The sequence below is a fragment of the Mytilus galloprovincialis genome, chromosome 2, assembly GCF_965363235.1.
Source record: "Mytilus galloprovincialis chromosome 2, xbMytGall1.hap1.1, whole genome shotgun sequence".
NCBI lineage: Eukaryota > Metazoa > Mollusca > Bivalvia > Mytilida > Mytilidae > Mytilus > Mytilus galloprovincialis.
Window position 1 is genome coordinate 100,483,651 of NC_134839.1, and position 19,237 is coordinate 100,502,887.

At 33.1% G+C, this 19,237-nt stretch overlaps 1 long non-coding RNA gene across 1 annotated transcript; it reads right to left on the reverse strand.

The window, feature by feature from the left end:
• Positions 1-2,219: 2,219 nt before the first annotated feature.
• On the reverse strand, positions 2,220-7,427 carry LOC143062474 (uncharacterized). The gene is made up of 4 exons (XR_012974771.1): positions 6,814-7,427; positions 5,910-6,085; positions 4,148-4,368; positions 2,220-2,606 (listed from the first exon to the last, which is right to left on the reverse strand). It is a non-coding gene; the product is annotated as an uncharacterized LOC143062474 (long non-coding RNA).
• Positions 7,428-19,237: the final 11,810 nt, after the last annotated feature.

Genomic DNA, 19,237 nt, shown 5'->3' on the forward strand with positions numbered 1-19,237 from the left:
TATCTTTTCGTGTTTTAAGGTTAAAGTTTATTCGTATTCCGGACATATTGGATGGATGTTCTAGCAAGACGCCTTGCCAAGCTTGATTATCGATCTAAATTGCCTACATCAGTATATTCTTCAAATTTGTATTTATTAAAGTCTGAAACTTGTAGTGCATGCACGATTTTTGCGGATTAAGTTTTGTATTACCTATATTGTGTTACATTTTAATGTCGTGTTTCTGTTGTGTCGTAGTTCTCCTCTTATATTTAATGTGCTTCCCTCAGTTTAAGTTTGTAACCCAGATTTGTTTTTTTCTCAATCGATACTACTGTTGCTATTATTTGTTATTTTGCGTAATTTTCTCTGATTGTCTCATAAGCATCACTAATAAAATGTAAGATTGGAGACTGCAGACAACTAGTCAATTGCTAACTGTCTTGAAAAAGGTTATATTAAAAAAAAAACACGATAGAAGGAATAGTTTCTAGTGATTTAAATGTAACCTACATCTAGTGAATAAGAGACAATAGTATGGCCACCATGTTAAATACTGGTGAATTCATTTTTGATGTATAAGCTAATGACAAAATAAGGGATAATCGTTTAAACTCAATACGGAGAGAGACCGGTTGGGTTTTAGCTATGTCATCCGATTTATTCTTTGAAATAACTCTTAAGTGAGAAAAACACATTCGACGGAGTACAGACTATTATTGTTTCGACAGCAAAAACTATTTAGTGATAAAATAAGACAAAACTTTTAGGAATTTTGGTCCTCAATACTCTTCAACTTCGTACTTTATTTGGCCTTTTTAACTTTTTTGGATTCGAGCGTCGCTGATGAGTCTTTTGAAGACGAAACGCGCGGTTGTCGTATATACAAAATTTAGTCCTGGTATCTATGATGAGTTTATTTACAAGCAGTATATGATATATGACGGTAACTACTTAATTTTTTGCAGCGTCGATTTTAACCGATAATACTTATAGACTAACCCGAGTCAAAACCGTCCCTTGATCTGTACTCTCACTCGCTATGGGCTTAATTGTTACGATAAAAACGCGTCACAAATCTTATTTTGATTGGTATTCTGCGTACGAGATGGCCAATCATTTGAAAGCTTAATGTAATCGAGATAGGTAAATTCCGAGGTAATTCCTAAAGATTCATTCACGTTTTGCATTTACTACGCTTTCATGCGTTAAAGTAGCCGATTATAAGACCTTATAACGATAAATTATTTAGGTTACTGATAACCCTGCTTGATTACTATCAATGGCATTGCCGGTACCATTTTTCCTGCACCAGAAACGCTTTTCAACAACAAATGTTCCTTCGATGATGCTCGAGGCCAAATAATTTGAAAAATTCGAAACAAATGAAAATACGATTTTCTTGAAAACAAAAAAGGACAAAATAATTTAGTGCTTTGCATGAGAGAGATTTCTTCATTTAAGATAATTTACGTTTTTCATGCCAGTACCGAAGTTCTGGCTCCTGTGTTGGTTAAATCCTCCGGGACAAACAGTCCACTAGCAGAGGTATAAACACAGTTGAAGTTAAAACATTGAAGGCACCAATTGTTCTGCACCAGATGTATGTAGACACATATTCGTTTAGTAATTTTAAACTCTGATATCTATTTGAGTCGATCAAGGTTCAATGAATTTTGGTGTTTAATGAATAGCTTGTTCAATATTTTAGTTAGTGTGACAATAAAGCTGACCTTTTAAAGTTTCAAGCTGATTTTGCAACCACTGGGTCGATGCCACTGCTGTTGGAGTTTTATTTCCCCGAGGGTATCACCAGTCCAGTAGTCAGCACTTCTGTGTTGACTTGAGTTATCATTGATATGTTTATTATTACAAATTAACTGTTAACAAAATTTTTAATTTTTGAAAAACTAAGGCTTTTCTACCTCAGGAATAGATTACCTTAGCTGTATTTGGCAAAACTTTTAGGAATTTTTGGTCCTCAATGCTCTTCAACTTCGTATTTTATTTGGCTGTTTATGCATTTTTAGATTCGAGCGTCACTGATGAGTCTTTTGAAGCCGAAACGCGCGTCTGGCGTAAATATAAAATTTTAACCCTGGTATCTATGATGAGTTTTTTTATGAATAACAAGCATTGTGACCTAAGGGTAACCACTTCTTGTTATAAATGCAATACATTTAAAATGTATATCCAGGACAGGGTCAACAGAACATTCAAAACGAGCTAAAATCGTTCGTAAAAAAGAAAAAGAATTTTTAAAGATGTAAAGTGACGAATAACCAATAAAACTAATGTCTCTTTTTTCATATATCAAAATATACTCCCGATGTATATCATATGATATTTGCATGCAAGAGCCATGATGAGGTTCCGATGATATTGAACATACCTAATCATTGTTTATGTTATGACGTAAATGATTTTTGACTGCTTGTACGTTTTTTCCTATGGTGAATGCAACACTTTCAAGTAGATTTGAACGGTGTGTACAAAACTCAAAACATGGGAATTTTGAATTACCACATAGTTTAGGCATTGGTTTAGAACTTTTTTTTCTGGTCAACCATTCAGGTCTGCATTTCCGAAAATGATGAATTGAAGCAATACTGGAAGGACAATGCAACCTAGAAAATAAAGTAACGCAATTTGAATTTCTACTTGAATCTGACTTATGGCAAACATAAAAACGATGCTAATTTACGTCAAAAAGAGACGAGTTATTTTAGAATACTTTTCATCGGGAACATTATAAACTTTATTTAATATTCTATATTCTAGAAATTTACCTGTGATAAAATAAGCGTCACAAAAAATACGTCACTTTTTGTGGCGCTGATATAATCGTGTGACGCGCATTCTATAATTCTATTCTAATCTAGTCCTCGTCCACTGTCGTAAATTGTTACAAGGTTTTCGTTTTTATTCTGTGTTTTACATGTTGTAATGTACTATTTGATTATGTATTTATCTGTCCGCAGTGTTCTTTCGTTTATGTTTTACAATATTCCCGTCTAGAACTATTGTCATTTATGATGTATTTATAACATAACAATATAGCGAGAGCTTTGGTTAGCCATAAAACCAGGTTCCATACATCTTTTTTTTCATAAATTGTCCTGTACTAAGTCAGGAATATGGCAGGTAGTTCTTTTCTATGTATGGTGCACTTACGTTTGTTTTTGTTGCACTTCAGACTTTCGGTTCTTCTGTTGTTTACCTCTTATAGTTTGAGTTTAAAACCCGGATTTGTTTTCTCTCAATCGATTTATGAATTTTGAATAGTGGTCGAAAACTGTTGCCTTTATTTAAGGAGAACAAAAGTACCGAACGCCAAGGTATATTAAAAGAGCAAAGTCCCGAAAACCGGGGGAAAAAACACAAACTGGGCTATATCAACCAAGGGTACGAATCGAATACAACTGTCATATTCTTGGCTTGTTACGGACGTTTGACAAAGAAAATAGTGGGTTAGTATAGCTAAACCTCCAACCTATATAATATAAATATTTATGAGCATCGTAAATAAATCTGGAAGAACGTCGGAAATGGATTTAGTAGGTATTTTGTTATCATTTGAGTAATACAGATAGAGGGGATTAATGAGTAAGGGAACTCTGTTTTACGTAGAAAAAACGGGGTGAAGTTTAATGTGATACACATATTTAACTTACTGAGACAAACTATATCAGTTTTGTAGAAGAGTGACAGCTTTCTACATAATTTAAATAATGTTTGATCAAAACAGAAATTCATATTACTGCTTAGTTGTTAAATTTTACTACAGTTTGGCCTCTGGTGGAGAGTTGTCCCATTGGCAATCACACCACATCTTCTCTTAATTTAATCAATCAATAGTAATTGTTTAAATCGAATATAACTAATGCTGAAAATGATCATTTCATCCAAACGAAAACGTGTAATCGTAAAAAAATTAAAAAATATAGATTTCTCCCATGGTGCGGATACCAATGCACATTTTTATCGGTTCTATTGATGCTCAAGTTGTATGGCTAGCCATCGTTATAAATGAACTCTATATTGTAAGCTTTCATCGACGTCGTCTTTTCATTTGACTCAAATTGACTGTATTGATGTTGGAAATGATAAAGGATTAGATGATGAGTTTAATAAAATTTAAAAAATCATCATGTTTTTATGTACTTACTTTTTATAGCCTTTATGTGGCGCTAAATCATGGGTGCTGACAGATTCAGGGCTTACCCGGGATGGCATAAAGACGTTTTTCCTCCTATCATATATTGGATATGTGCCGTCAATATGTCGTCCAATTGCTAAATGACTTGATTTGTTTGCTGGTTTCCAAGACGTAATATGATATGATGTTTTGAAGGCTATACTGGCAATATTCGATTTAAAGTATTCGCCCTATCAATGAAATAAAGCACCATCGATTGTATTCCTTATTGCTACAATCATAATATCCGTTTACATTTTGTATAGGCCAACATTAATAACTAACTCATAACGTGTTGTTTTCATTTTGATTTGAAAGAAAATAATGAGTTGTGTATTTGAAATTATGTGTAGACATTATTTCAATTTTAATTCAGCTGTAATTGTAAATTATAGAAACTTCTACCAGCTCTAACTCGACAATTCTGTGTTAAGGGGGTGTAAAATTCAGTTTGACAGCTTCAGACGTGATGAAATTTGACCTTTTTGAACTGGACCAAATCACTACTTAACATAAAGATTCAGCACCCAATTTTTTTTAACATGTAATTACATCCCCCTTCTTAATATTTCATGCATTTAATATCAAGAAATAAATTGGGAAAGTGTACTAAATAAAAAATGCAAGTTATACACTGTTTACACTAGAGACTATATTCGTAAACCAAAGGACTATAACTGTGTCCTTGGACCATAAGTGATAGAGACTTAGGGTCTATTAATTATAGGTCATTGGTTCAAAGAATAGAAAACTAGGTCAAGATCAAAGATAAAAGTCAAATGCTAAATTTTGACTTTTTCTTGTTCCTTGATCTCCTCTGTCACTTTTAAAGATAGATATATATAAAGGAACTAGTGCAAAATGTTTGCCTAATTGTGATTAAGATATGATCGATTGGTCTGAAACAATCCAATGACATCTTGTAAAAGTTATTGGACCTTAAATGATTCAATTTAAGTTAATTGATTATTACTCCAACTTGGTACATGATAAAGCCATAGAGACTGTTGGTTGACCTTGAAAAATAACAACCGGAAGTGACCTTGAGTTAACTTGAAGTAATTTATTTTGCAGTTATTTCGAGGAAAAGTTCCTAAAAATTGTTTTTAAATATGCATCTTAAACCTATCATTTGAAACCGGAAATGAATTTCATTAAACCGAAAGAACCTAATATCTCCCTTATTACAGGCAAAAGTATATAAAGACAATATTTTTTTTAATCCAATTAAAGCTATCATGTTAGACCGGAAGTGACATTTTTTTAAACTGAAAGTTGGCAATTATCTCCCTCATTTCATGCAAAAATATTTAGAAACATTTATTTATTGAATCAGTATGAAAAAACCTATGCTTGGACGTTAATAGAAACTTTGAATAAACCGAAAGTATTTTCTCGTCAATCATTTATAGAATTGATATGAAAAGGCCTTCAATTGTTCTCTGAACAATCGGTTTTTAATTGATAATTGTATTGTTTTTAATGCATTGTATTATATAGAGACCGAAAATACGTCTTTAAGGAATGAATGTAACCCGCGTCGGTCGTATTAAATTATAATCCTGGAACCTTTGATAGCTATTTACACCACTGGGTCGATGCCACTGCTTGTGGACGTTTCGTCCCCGAGGATATCATCAGCCTAGTAGTCAGCACTACGGTGTTGACATGATTATCAATTATATGGTCATTTTTATAAATTTCCTGTTTAAGTTTAATTTGTCATACATACAAAGAAGTTTATCCAAGATCCGTTGACTCCAACGTTGTATGGTATCATAAATTCGTCTGTATCATGAACTGCTATATATTTGTAGTTCCAAAGACGTATTAAGCAGTCCTTCAAGATAAGTAATTCGTCATTAAAAACCTGATAAATTTTTTCACCAACTTCTCGGGGAATTAAATCTGAAATATAAAACTCCAAAATATAAATAAACATTTCTGATTTTGTTAATGTTTGATTTACTTGAACTTATTATTTGTCATTCCCCGTTTTGTATCTTCTCCCTCTTTTATAAGGTATTTTTATACCGCCAATGATACGAATTGCACATGAAAGGTATTTGTATTTGTGTGTAGTAATTGAAAAACTCGAAATCAAAATAAGGATGTACGACTTATAACTAGAATAGTAAATATAGAAGTAATATGTATGTCCTCAAAATCTTGGATATCTAAGCAAAGATAACATTACAACAGAACAAACTGACATGCTTTAGAACCCACTGAACGCTATATACAGTTGATACTAGTAGATACCATTACAGCAGGACAAACTGACAGGCTATAAACACACTGAACACTATATACAGTTGATATTGGTAGATAATATTACAACAGGACAAACGGATAGGCTATATAACACACTGAAGCCTATATACAGTTTATATTAGAAGGGATGAATATACTAAAATATATCAGTAAAAGCAATTTATATTAAGTAATTTTGATTCCGGAAAACATACTACTTACAATAACTTCCCATTGTTATTGTCTACAAGCTCATCATAGTTCCAAGAATTAACAGAGTGTACACCAAACGAGCTTTTCGTCTACAGAAGATTTATCATAAATCAAAAAAGTTAAATAGGCCGAAGAAAGTTCGAAAAGTCTATCTTTTAGTCCATACGTACCTTTTTCTGGCATATCGAATCCGGATACAACATCTACTATGCCCAATGACTCGTAGTACCGTAACACTGAAGCAGCATACGTATTTAGTTTATAAGGATATATAACAACTTTTTTAACTCCCATATAACGCAAAAATTCAAACCATTCTATCAGGAAATTACCATCTTTTGATCCATAGACAAGTTTTCCACATAATGCTATGTTTGAATTTTGCTTTGTCTCTAATGTAATTGGTTTCACAAAGTTAATATCATTCGAAGAACAGGCAACATTATTCAAACTGATAGATACACCTCTGATAGAAGTAATTGCTTCATAGATTTTACATGAGTACATCACGATTATTAATGAAGGTCCTTCGGTAACGTACCATGGATGAATTTGTGTAGCAGGCACCATTAATGTAGTTGTGTCTTCAAGGGATAAACAGCATTTCATTTTCGTTGATTTAAGTGACTTATGCACCCAAGCTAATGCAGAAATATGCTGCTGATCATTATCATTAATTATAAAAGCTGAATAAAGATATAAGCGTAGTCCTGGTGATTTCACAAATGGTAGGGTTTTTGTAAATGTCGAATTTCTGACAGTATTCTCATTTGTATAATAATTTTGCACCTGAAATTAAAAGAAAACAAAAAAACAAGCTAGAGTCAAAATGACATGCATGTGTCACGCTAATGATCCAATCTAAAGACAATAGTTTTGGAAACCAAAGATGTATAATACGAAATAAAACATAAAACAAGGAAATGTTACCAGAGATAGCTGAATTGCAACACGTATCCAATCAGTACACCATCAGCGTGTTAAGGACCGTTGTTGTTCAAATTGTTTTACATATTTGTTTCCATATGACTTATCGTTTCTTTACTAGCAAACAAAAAAGGATTCATAAAATAAATCCCAGTAAAATTTTAAAATTTGGAAAGTACATACAAGGTAAAAAAAAAATTAATGCCCGACTATATCAACCAACTAAATACAATTAGAGCTGTGCGATTAAAGGGGAATTTTCATTCATCTGTTGTGTAAAGATTTTGTTCCGTTGTCTTTCTTTATGTTTGTTTTTTAGCTCACCTGGCCCAAAGGGCAAGTGAGCTTTTCCCATCACTTTGCGTCCGGCGTCCGGCGTCCGTCGTCGTCCTGCGTCCATTGTCGTCCGGTGTCGTTAACTTTTACAAAAATCTTCTCCTCTGAAACGACTGGGCCAAATTAATCCAAACTTGGCCACAATCATCTTTGGGGTATTTAGTTTAAAATATGTGTCCGGCGACTCGGCCTACCAACCAAGATTGCCGCCACGTCTCAAAATAGAACATAGGGGTAAAATGCAGTTTTTGGGTTATAACTCAAAAACCAAAGCATTTATAGCAAATCTGACTGTGTAAAATTGTTAATCAGGTCAAGATCTATCTGCCCTGAAATTTACAAACCAATCGGACAACCCTTTGTTAGGTTGCTGCCCCTGAATTGGTTATTTTAAGGACATTTTGCTGTTTTTGGTTATTATCTTGAATATTATTATAGATAGAGATAAACTGTAAACAGCAATAATGTACAGCAAAGTAAGACCTAAAAAGAGGTCAACATGACCAAAATGGTCAATTGACCCCCTAAGGAGTTATTGCCCTTTATAAAGTCATTTTTTTAACAATTTTCACAAAATTTGTAAAATTTAACTAACATTTTCCACTGTAACTACTGGGCCAAGTTCATTATAGATAGAGATAATTGTAAGCAGCAAGAATGTTCAGTAAAGTAAGATCTACAAATACATCACCATCACCAAACCACAATTTTGTCTTGAATCCATCTGTGTTCTTTGTTTAATATTCACATAGACCAAGGTGAGCGACACAGGCTCTTTGGAGCCTCTAGTTTATTAATTCAGTTGCTCATTGTGGTTAACTCACTTGAGAATTTTGATTAGGACTTTTTTCTACGTTACACTTTATAACACCGAACAGCGGTATACTACTGATTCCTTTATTTTCTTCTCCTGGAATATATTCATTTGACTAAATTTGACTACAGACAAATTGACTCAGCATGATTTCTTAACTCTTCCATACTCTACAATTACTCCTATAATTTTAATAGTAATTCATACTGCTCTATCATTAGATTAGTTCATTGTCATACAATTGTTGTCTGTTTACATCTTTTAACTATCATTGTTACTAAACCTACCAACAACGTAGAGTTTCCTATCTGCTGGTGGAATACAGTGCTGAAACTTTAAATTTTCTAAAATTATTCTTCATCCGTCAGTATCTTCCAACAAATGACTACAACTTCTCGAGTGATCAATTGTACATATTATTTGCAGCTTCCCAAGTTAAACGACAACAAAAACAGTTCTTAAACTGTACTAAATATTTGGTTAAGTTTAAAGCTTAGAAAATTTACAGGAAATATGTGTTAATAAAATTTGAGATGTCCTCGGGTCAGACAAGAGTCATCCGTTTTTGCGTGATATCTTATCACTTGGTATATGTGTCAACATATATAATAAGAATAACACGACAGGTGTCAAATGTTCAGCAGGATAGTATTATCCTTTCGTAACACTTGATATCACCCCCGGTTTTTGGTGGGAGTTAAGTTTTTTTTTTGTTGTTTTTTTTTAGTGTTTTGTGTACTGCTGTTTGTCTTTTTGGTCGAAAGGAGAAGGCATTGATGTGTAATATCAACAAGCTTGAAATTTCATGTTTTTTTTCGAATTTCTAAACATCTGTTTGAGGGTTATATTCGCTGCACTATTTTCAAAGAGAAATAAATATGAGTAAATGTGATTTTTAAATTGCAAGACTTGCATTATATGGGGAGAACTGTGAATACATTCCACAGAGTGTTAATTTCCCTTATGTTTCTATCTCCTCTCTTTTATAGGTTTTACTGTTACAAAAGCGAAAGTCTAAGTTTGTTGTGAGCAAAAGCCTACTTGAAGTTTTGTTGATTTAAATATTTGTCATTTATCAAACTATTTTGGCACATTCTGAATTTAGTAGCACATCAATTACATTTGCCTTTGGGTTGAAAGTGAATACTTAGTATACAAAACATCACTCACGTTTTGCAGTAAAATCAAACGACCTTAAATCTCTGAATTGGATGGTACACTTTGTTGATTCACTCTTTGTAAAAAAAATTACGCATGATTATGAATTACAATAGTCTGGAGTAGTATTTGTGGCCTATTGGTATCAGGTGATTATACATATACTTTGCCGTTCTTTTACGAATTTGGCAATAAGACTTACTGTTAACCTCGGAACAGATCGCTTGTGGCTTTTCTTGATGTTTGCCTTAATTTTACTTTAAGTGTTACTTGCCTGTTTAACTCTGATTATACCTTTTATGTGTGTGGGTTTTTTTCAAATTCATCAGAAGATACCAAGACCTTGTTAATAAATATTCCATATCAACTTCTCAAATAGAACATGATAGTCTTGAGGTATAGATTCTAGTACTGACATTTTTATCATATCAATTACGTGTTATAGTGTTCTTTGATTTGTCTTTGTAAATTATTAGTCTTAACAGTTAAGTCCATTTTTATGGTAATATCCTTCATGCGTGGCTCGATACTTGTGAATCCCGATGTGTTGTTGTGCTGTGGTCATTTTTGGTATTCTTGTCTCTCATATTTTCTTATGTGTTTTGTCTGTTTGCCATTAAGTTTTTCTTAGTATATATATGTATTGGTTATTATATGGATTAAGTTTATAACATAATGTTGACTGTTGTACCCCCACTGTTGACATTTCTACCTATTATATCTGTATGTTTTGTTCACAAATTGTTGCCAATATAATGAAATTGCATGCTACTATCATACAATGAAAATTGTACAAAGAAATGCCTGTACAAAGACATGTATGTAACAGTTGTTTTCCATTCATTTGATGTGTTTCGGCTTTTGATTTGGCCATTTGATGAGGGACTTTCCTATTGGAATTTCCCTTGGAGTTTGGTATATTTGTTATTTTACTTTTTAGACCTGTTTTTTCCCCTATTCATGATTATTTTTACTGAATGACTATGACAGTTCAGTCACTATGAATCTCCTAGCAGCCAGTACATGCACAAGAATGAAAATCAAGAAAGGCAATGCAGTTTACCTTACTTACAGAGATGTGTTTAAATTATACAGGAGCGACAGTAAACCAAGAACCATAACGGAAACAAAAAACGACCATAGAGTAATCCATCGTGACATGGGTGTACAGCTGTTTTTTCTGAAGAAAAAAGAATAAATTCAAAATCATAAAAAATATCCCTACAATTATTCTGACTTTCGTGTGTTACAGATGTGTGTCAAATTTTACAATTGACTAATTGCTTGGTTAAGGAATAACTTATATATATATATAAAAAAAAAACTGACAAAATAAAAATTAGGAGTTAACAAATTTGATAAACTATTGGAAATTCAGTTGTAAATACTCTAACTATTTTAAACCCGTGTTTAGTCAAATTTGAAATGATTCCTTTATTTCTTATAAAAAAATTTCTCACCTTTTTATCACATCTAAATTAAACATCCATTAGTGATGTAATTGAGAAAAAAAACTAATGTAATCTAAAAGAGGGACGAAAGATACCAGAGGGCCAGTCAAACTCATAAATCAAAAATAAACTGACAACGCCATGGCTAAAAATGAAAAGGACAAACAGAAAAACAGTAGTACACATGACACAACATAGAAAACTAAAGAATAAATTATGCAACTATAAAAGTATTCATTTTAGAGTTATAAATATAAATATACATTATAAAAGAGTAAATTATGCATCAATATTTATAAAGTAAAAAAATCTACCATAATGCATGGTTAAAATGTATATAACGTCTTTTACTTTTTAACATGAACACAGTCTGTCAATCTGTTATAATGGTCGTTTTTCCGAAACTGTGTTTTTTTTTAAACGTAAGCTTTCACTTTATAATATGGTAAAACTGTGACTGGTGTTACAAAACTTTAATTTTTTCGAAAAACTAAGGATCTACTTATCCCAGGAATAGATTACCTTAGCAATATTTGGCACAACGTTTTGGAATTTCGGGTCCTTAATGCTCTTCAACTGTGTACTTGTCTGGCTTTATAACTATTTTGATCTGATCGTCACTGGTGAGTCTTATGTAGACAAAACTCGCGTCTGTTGTATTAAATTATAATCCTGGTACCTTTGATAACAAGATAAAATGATCGAATTACCCATTAACAACTTAGTGTGCATAAGTGTAAGTGTTATTAGAGACAAATGTAGCATATCGATGTTCAAATCTCATAAATCAAGACACAAAAAATAATTGAGAGAGTTACTGTTGAATTATTACCATCCATACTCAGCCGAAATGTAATACTAAGGAATAGAAAACTATTCTGGCTGACAACTAAGACACACAAAAAACTTGAGAGAGTTACTGTTGAATTATTACCATCCATACTCAGCCGAAATGTAATACTAAGGAATAGAAAACTATTCTGGCTGACAACTAAGACACACAAAAAACTTGAGAGAGTTACTGTTGAATTATTACCATCCATACTCAGCCGAAATGTAATACTAAGGAATAGAAAACTATTCTGGCTGACAACTAAGACACACAAAAAACTTGAGAGAGTTACTGTTGAATTATTACCATCCATACTCAGCCGAAATGTAATACTAAGGAATAGAAAACTATTCTGGCTGACAACTAAGACACACAAAAAACTTGAGAGAGTTACTGTTGAATTATTACCATCCATACTCAGCCGAAATGTAATACTAAGGAATAGAAAACTATTCTGACTGACAACTAAGACAGAAAAAAAATATCAATTCACATCGTTTTAATCAACCAATTCATGAAAGCGATCGTATTCTTTAAAAAATTGTGTTAGTATTCTGCTTGCCATGTTATCCAAAAACAGAGCTTTTGCATTAACGTAGTATGTTAAGAAAACAGTAGTACACATGACACAACATGTTACACATATACAGCCATGTTCAATTCTCCTTAAAGACATTTTGGTTTTTGATGACACAGTACAACACTGTCGCATTTCAAAATGTGAGACCAAAGGCTGCAAAACATGTGCTATTTTAATTACAGATGCTGAATTCACTAGCAATTTGACCAAGAAGTCATATTTTACCATAAGTTACGATGATCTGAATTGTAAATCGATAAATGTCGTCTACGGATTAGAGTGCAACCTTTGCGGATTGGTATACGTCGGTGAAACGAAAGGAAGGCTAAACAAACGTATGTGCGGTCATAGATCAGACATTAACCTCAATGCTAACGACATTCTATACCAGCATTTCAATCAGCCCGACCATTCCATCGTTTCTATGACAGTTCGCATTATCGAAAAGATATACCATAGCTCTAACAATCCTAATCTTTCAACGACTCTCCGTAGACAAAAAGAAGACTACTGGATTAGACAATTGGGAACTGCAACACCGTATGGCTGCAATGACAAAATTGATGTTATAGGTATTCTATCTAGTCCTTCGTGTAACTCGGTGAATGTGATGAATATTTTCAACTCGACTTCTCGACGTAGACGCAGTCATGGTCATCGTCATTATACATCACCTTCTCTGCATGATGTCTCTATAAATGACTTGCTGTCATTCATACAAAAGCCGTTAGGTATTCATCACATTCGCACGAAACTTTATTCATTTCCCCTTTCAAAACTTCATTCTCTGTTCAATTTATGTTTGGAATCCACTGTTACAAACCCTCATTCAAACCAATACAAACTTCAAGCTATAATTTCAAATATTGCAAGTCACAGACTTTTCAAGCCAGTTCGCATTGGAAAAGATGAAAAAGAGAAAAGATCTTTTCTAAATCTTTCCTTTGCCAACAAAGGTCTCGATGGCGTCAACCTAGGCAATATCCTTCATCATAAATTAGTTCAATCGAAAATACCTCCTTATTTCAAAGACCAGTCTGTACCAATAATTTCTTATACCTATACCAAACCTATTGCAACTAAAATATTCAATTACAAACGCGTTTTGCAGAATCTCCATATTGACGACTTCAAGTCTAAACCTCCTGATTGCACTTGTGCTAGTTCCAAATTCATATATAATCCTGGTGGCCACGTTATTACCGGTGACCTTAACATTGTTAATAACACTTCTCTACGAAATGTGTTATCGAAAGGTCTGAAATATCGTGAGCCTAAATCCATCAATTGGAAATACAACTTTAAAATTTTGATGGACTCAGTCGAGGATTATGCCAGGCAATGGGCTAAACGTGAAAAGGAAGACGTAGACACTCTATGCGAATGGATTAAGGCAGTGAGGTCGTTAATAAAAATCAGAATCAAGAAACTGAATGGGTCCTTCAATGCCCATGCTACGTCAATCTTTAAAGACCCAAATGTTGCTAAGCCCCAAATAACATCGTTTTTGTCTGTAAAAGTCACTACATTAATTGCTCGATAAACGAATTAGGTATAGACAATTCACTTGGAAACTCAACATATACCCTCACGACACTTACCAAAGAGGAAATCCTGGATAATCATAGGTCTGTTCTTTGTTCCTTTGGTATTTCAACCAAAGATGAAGAACTGGATCTTCCATCACTGTATTGGATACCCTAAACTACATAAGTGTCCTTACAAACAACGGTATATTGCTGGGTCTTCCATGTGCTCCACGAAACCTCTTTTTAAATTATTAACATCTATTTTATCAGCAATCAAAGACGGGCTTCAAATTTATTGTGAAACTGCCTATTCTAGAGGTGGCGTGAATCAGATGTGGATACTTAAAAATTCCAAAGATCTTTTAGAGTACATACAATCTAACTCTCTTTCATCTTGTAACAGTATTAAAACATTTGACTTTTCTACTCTTTACACAAGTATTCCACATTCCAAACTAAAAGACAAATTGAAAGAGTTGGTATTACTTTGCTTCATAAAAAAGAATGGCCAACGTAGATACAAGTATCTTGTCTTAGGGAGGGATAAATCATACTTTGTAAAGAATCACTCTGATTCAAACAAAAATTCTCTGAAACCGATATTATCAAGATGCTTGATTTCTTGATTGACAACATATTTGTAACGTTCGGAGGACGTGTTTTTCAACAGACTGTCGGCATCCAAATGGAAACAAACTGTGCCCCTCTACTTGCCGACTTGTTTCTTTATTGTTATGAGGTTGACTTCATGCAGGAACTTCTTAGGAAGAAAGATAAGAAGTTAGCAATATCCTTTAACTCTACTTTCCGCTATATAGATGACGTTTTTTCACTAAACAATTCAAAATTTGGTGACTATGTGGAACGCATCTATCCCATCGAATTGGAGATAAAGGATACTACAGATACAGTTAAGTCGGCTTCATATCTTGACTTACATCTAGAAATTGACGATGAGGGTCGGTTGAAAACAAAACTTTACGACAAAAGAGATGATTTCAACTTTCCAATTGTGAACTTTCCATTTCTAAGTAGCAACATTCCAGCAGCACCTGCATACGGGGTATATGTCTCCCAATTGATACGATATTCCCGTGCTTGCATTTCCTATCATAATTGTCTTGATAGAGGGTTACTGCTCACAAGGAGGCTATTAAACCAAGAGTTCCAAATGGTGAAGTTGAAATCATCCCTTCGTAAATTTTACAGACGCCATCACGAGTTGGTTGACCGTTATGGAATAATCGTTTCACAAATGATATCGGATATCTTCCTTACGTCGTAACTACAATCCCCTTCCCTTTCATGAATGTGACCTACCGAATTAGACTATTTACCGGATTTGTAATCACATAAGCAACACGACGGGTGCCACATGTGGAGCAGGATCTGCTTACCCTTCCGGAGCACCTGAGATCACCCGTAGTTTTTGGTGGGGTTCGTGTTGTTTATTCTTTAGTTTTCTATGTTGTGTCATGTGTACTATTGTTTTTTTGTTTGTCTTTTTCATTTTTAGCCATGGCGTTGTCAGTTTGTTTTAGATTTATGAGTTTGACTGTCCCTTTGGTATCTTTCGTCCCTCTTTTAAGACTTATTCTCGAACCAGAATTACCCTAGTGCTGCACCATACAGTAAACACAATATTTTATATATTCAAATGGCAACCAATATTCTTTATTTTATCACGAAACAACTATAACGTTCTTTTCTCCGAGATTGATATGTATATAAAGATGCAGATGATAACTCATAATGACTTTAAGGTCCATCCGTATTTTATAGTTTATATTCAAATCAATATAGGATACAGCTATTCGGTTATATCAAAACGTCTTATAAAATAAACGTTTACTTCATAAATAAGCAGTTTAAATATGGAGACACATAATTTGTCATTCAATATTTTGGATAGTAAAAATTGAGAATTGAAATGGGAATAAAGAGACAACAACCCGATCAAAAAGCAGATAACAGCCGAAGGCCAACAATGGGTCTTGAAACCAGCGATAAAATCCCGCACCCGATGGCGCGCATCAGCTGGCATACTAGTATCCCAAATGTTATTGATGAAGTGACTAATATCACAATGATTTCAAATCAACTGTCGACTTTTAACAAAATCAGATTCGTGATATGTAATCGGACAACCGTTTGATTCTGAGGTGAAAATTGATGCTGAGGGTGGCGAAGAGGGGCAGATTTGAAGTCAATTTGGGAATGATCAGAAAATAAATATTCTGGCCCAGGCGGACAAGGCGGATTGAACATAAATCAGTAATCTGGCCGCCTTCATATTGAAATAAATACCCTGACCTCATCAAATTTGCTAGCTCAGCTCTCCCCCACCCCGTTCAAAACTAGATGATCCTAAATGGTTCCTTAACGCCAACAGACTGCTGCTTAACCCTCTTTCTGACTTTTATTTGATGTGGTTAAATTTCTAATCATGCCAGGAATTACGGCAACTGGACGTCATATGTAAAAATTGACGTATTCGAAATATGACGCCACACATAAATGACGTAACATTCAAGACCTAGCAAAGCCTCGGGAAAAGATGAAAATATATAATCTTTGGTCTTTTATTTGACAGCTATACGGTAATGAATACTTAATTGCATCAATATATTTTAAGTGGATAACAACCGAGGTGTTTCAAAAATAATCTCGAGATGTTCCAAAAGGGGTGCGATAGCGAGTTAAGCTACGATACGGGTATGCGATGCAGGGTAGATGAGACAGACTGGAGTAATGAAACTTTATCAGATATACAAAATTTCTGTACAGTATTTAGTACTAAATATATGATAAACATAATTATTAGATATATCCTACCTTGGTTTTAGGTTGGGATATCACATCCGCTTTTATCGGGAGCGCTGAAAAAGAAAGAGTACATTCTTCTTTGTTTTATGAATTATAATAAAGGTAACGTAGAAATGTGCTGTTAAATGCATATATATATATATTAATGTAACATTATGCTTATTTGAATGTAAGTTACATATAATGACCATGCAAACAGATGTTTACTATGTTTGTAACTCGTAAGAGACGATTTACTTTGTATATAGAAAGTAAAATAACAAGAGTACCAAACTGTGAAGAAAATTCAAACAGAAGGTCCTTATTCAATGGCAAAATCAAAAGTTCAATCATATCAATCGAATTAATAACATATATTGTATGTAGAACTTCAATTATAGTATGAATCCGGCCCATTAATATGTAATTATGGTTTTGTAGATGAAACAGCCGTCCGTTTAACAACAATATAATTATGATTATTTTATCATTGTGCACAAGTTATTTTAATACAAAAGGTAAAAATTTTCATCATGCGGGTATGTTTTGTAATGATTTTTTACGATTTATAAGGACATATTTGGATGTTTTTCCAAAAAGAAAATCATTATAGCTATTATTTTTAAATAATTGAATGCAGTATTTAATCAGTCTTAGTTGATGAAAAAAATGATGAACCGTATGATAAGTTGTATCTTCAAGTGTGTAAGGGAGGGCCTGGGGTAGGTTAAAATATGTTAACACGACTCGAAAAGAGTCAATAGTATCTTTCATGCCAATGAACCATTGTCAAAATCCTTGTGTAGATCTCATACAGGAACGTCGTGAACAACATTTGACACCAGTATAATGAGAAGACATCAATAGTAAGTATATCAAGCAAAAAAAGTATATTTGAATGATAACCTTTCTTACTCTTACAAACGGTGTATATTATAATTGGTGTAGTGTATATTTTGCAATTATCGATAACCGTGCCTGTTTTAGGTGAAATTTTGGACATACTCTCACAGAAACAGAAAACGATGTCGTATATTCATACCACTAGTATTTACTGTTTATACAACAATATGGTTGATACAAACGTGTCTGTCGTCAACTGTAAGGTATTTTTTTCCTATATTTCTTCATTTTTTAAACAGAAAAAAATATTACAATCATTCCTTAAATACTATTATCTGTACAGTACTATTAATAAATAGGTTTATATAGATTTGTCTTACTTTGCAGTATGTGCTTTTGTCATAGATGGTTTTGTGTTTTTTTGAAAAATTGTTTCTTTTAAAATTGTAACACAGTGATGACTGCTGTACCCATATTTTGACTATTTTGTTTATTATGTATGTTTTGTTTATGCATCGTTGTAACTATAACGGAATTTGATGACACTGTCGTACAAGTGAGAGGTTTAACGCTATAAAACAAGGTTCATTTACCATTTGCTACATTTGAAAAATGCCGGTACCAAGTCAGGAATATGACAGTTGTTTTCCACTCGTTTTAGATGAGTTTTGTCATTTGATTTTCCCATGTGATTGGGGACTTTCCGATTGAATTTTCCTCGGAGTTCAGTATTTTTGTGATTTTAGTTTTTAGAAAATTAGGAGGTATACTTATTTAAAATTGTAAGGAGTAGATGAAGAGTTCAATTGTATACATATAATTAAGTTTTAGAAGGAAAAAACGGAAGCAACGCACACGCTATGTATCAAAATAACAAAACTGTTAAAAATGAAAACAACACGTTATTAATTTTCTAGATTGACCTTTACAATGAATGCTCAAAGCCGAATATTTCTATTAGAACCGAAACAGTTGAAGAGAAGACAACATACAGTCACATTTTAGTATATATAAAACAAAAACCAGGACAATAGATATTTATTAACATGCTAGTTATAAGTTCGATATATTTAACACGGTACAAACAAGGTAATGATGTTAACATACCCTTTATAAAGCCTTTTTGTATATAACCTGCAATACATAAGCATATGGAAACATAAGGTGTTACCTCTGTTATAAGCGAAAGATATTTTTCAAAGATACTCAGGAAAATATGTTTGTTAGATATACTGTTAATCGAAAAATAATTTATATACAAAATTTACATTTTTTTTTAAAGAAAAAGTAAATATAGAGCAATATCCCATCTCTTGTGC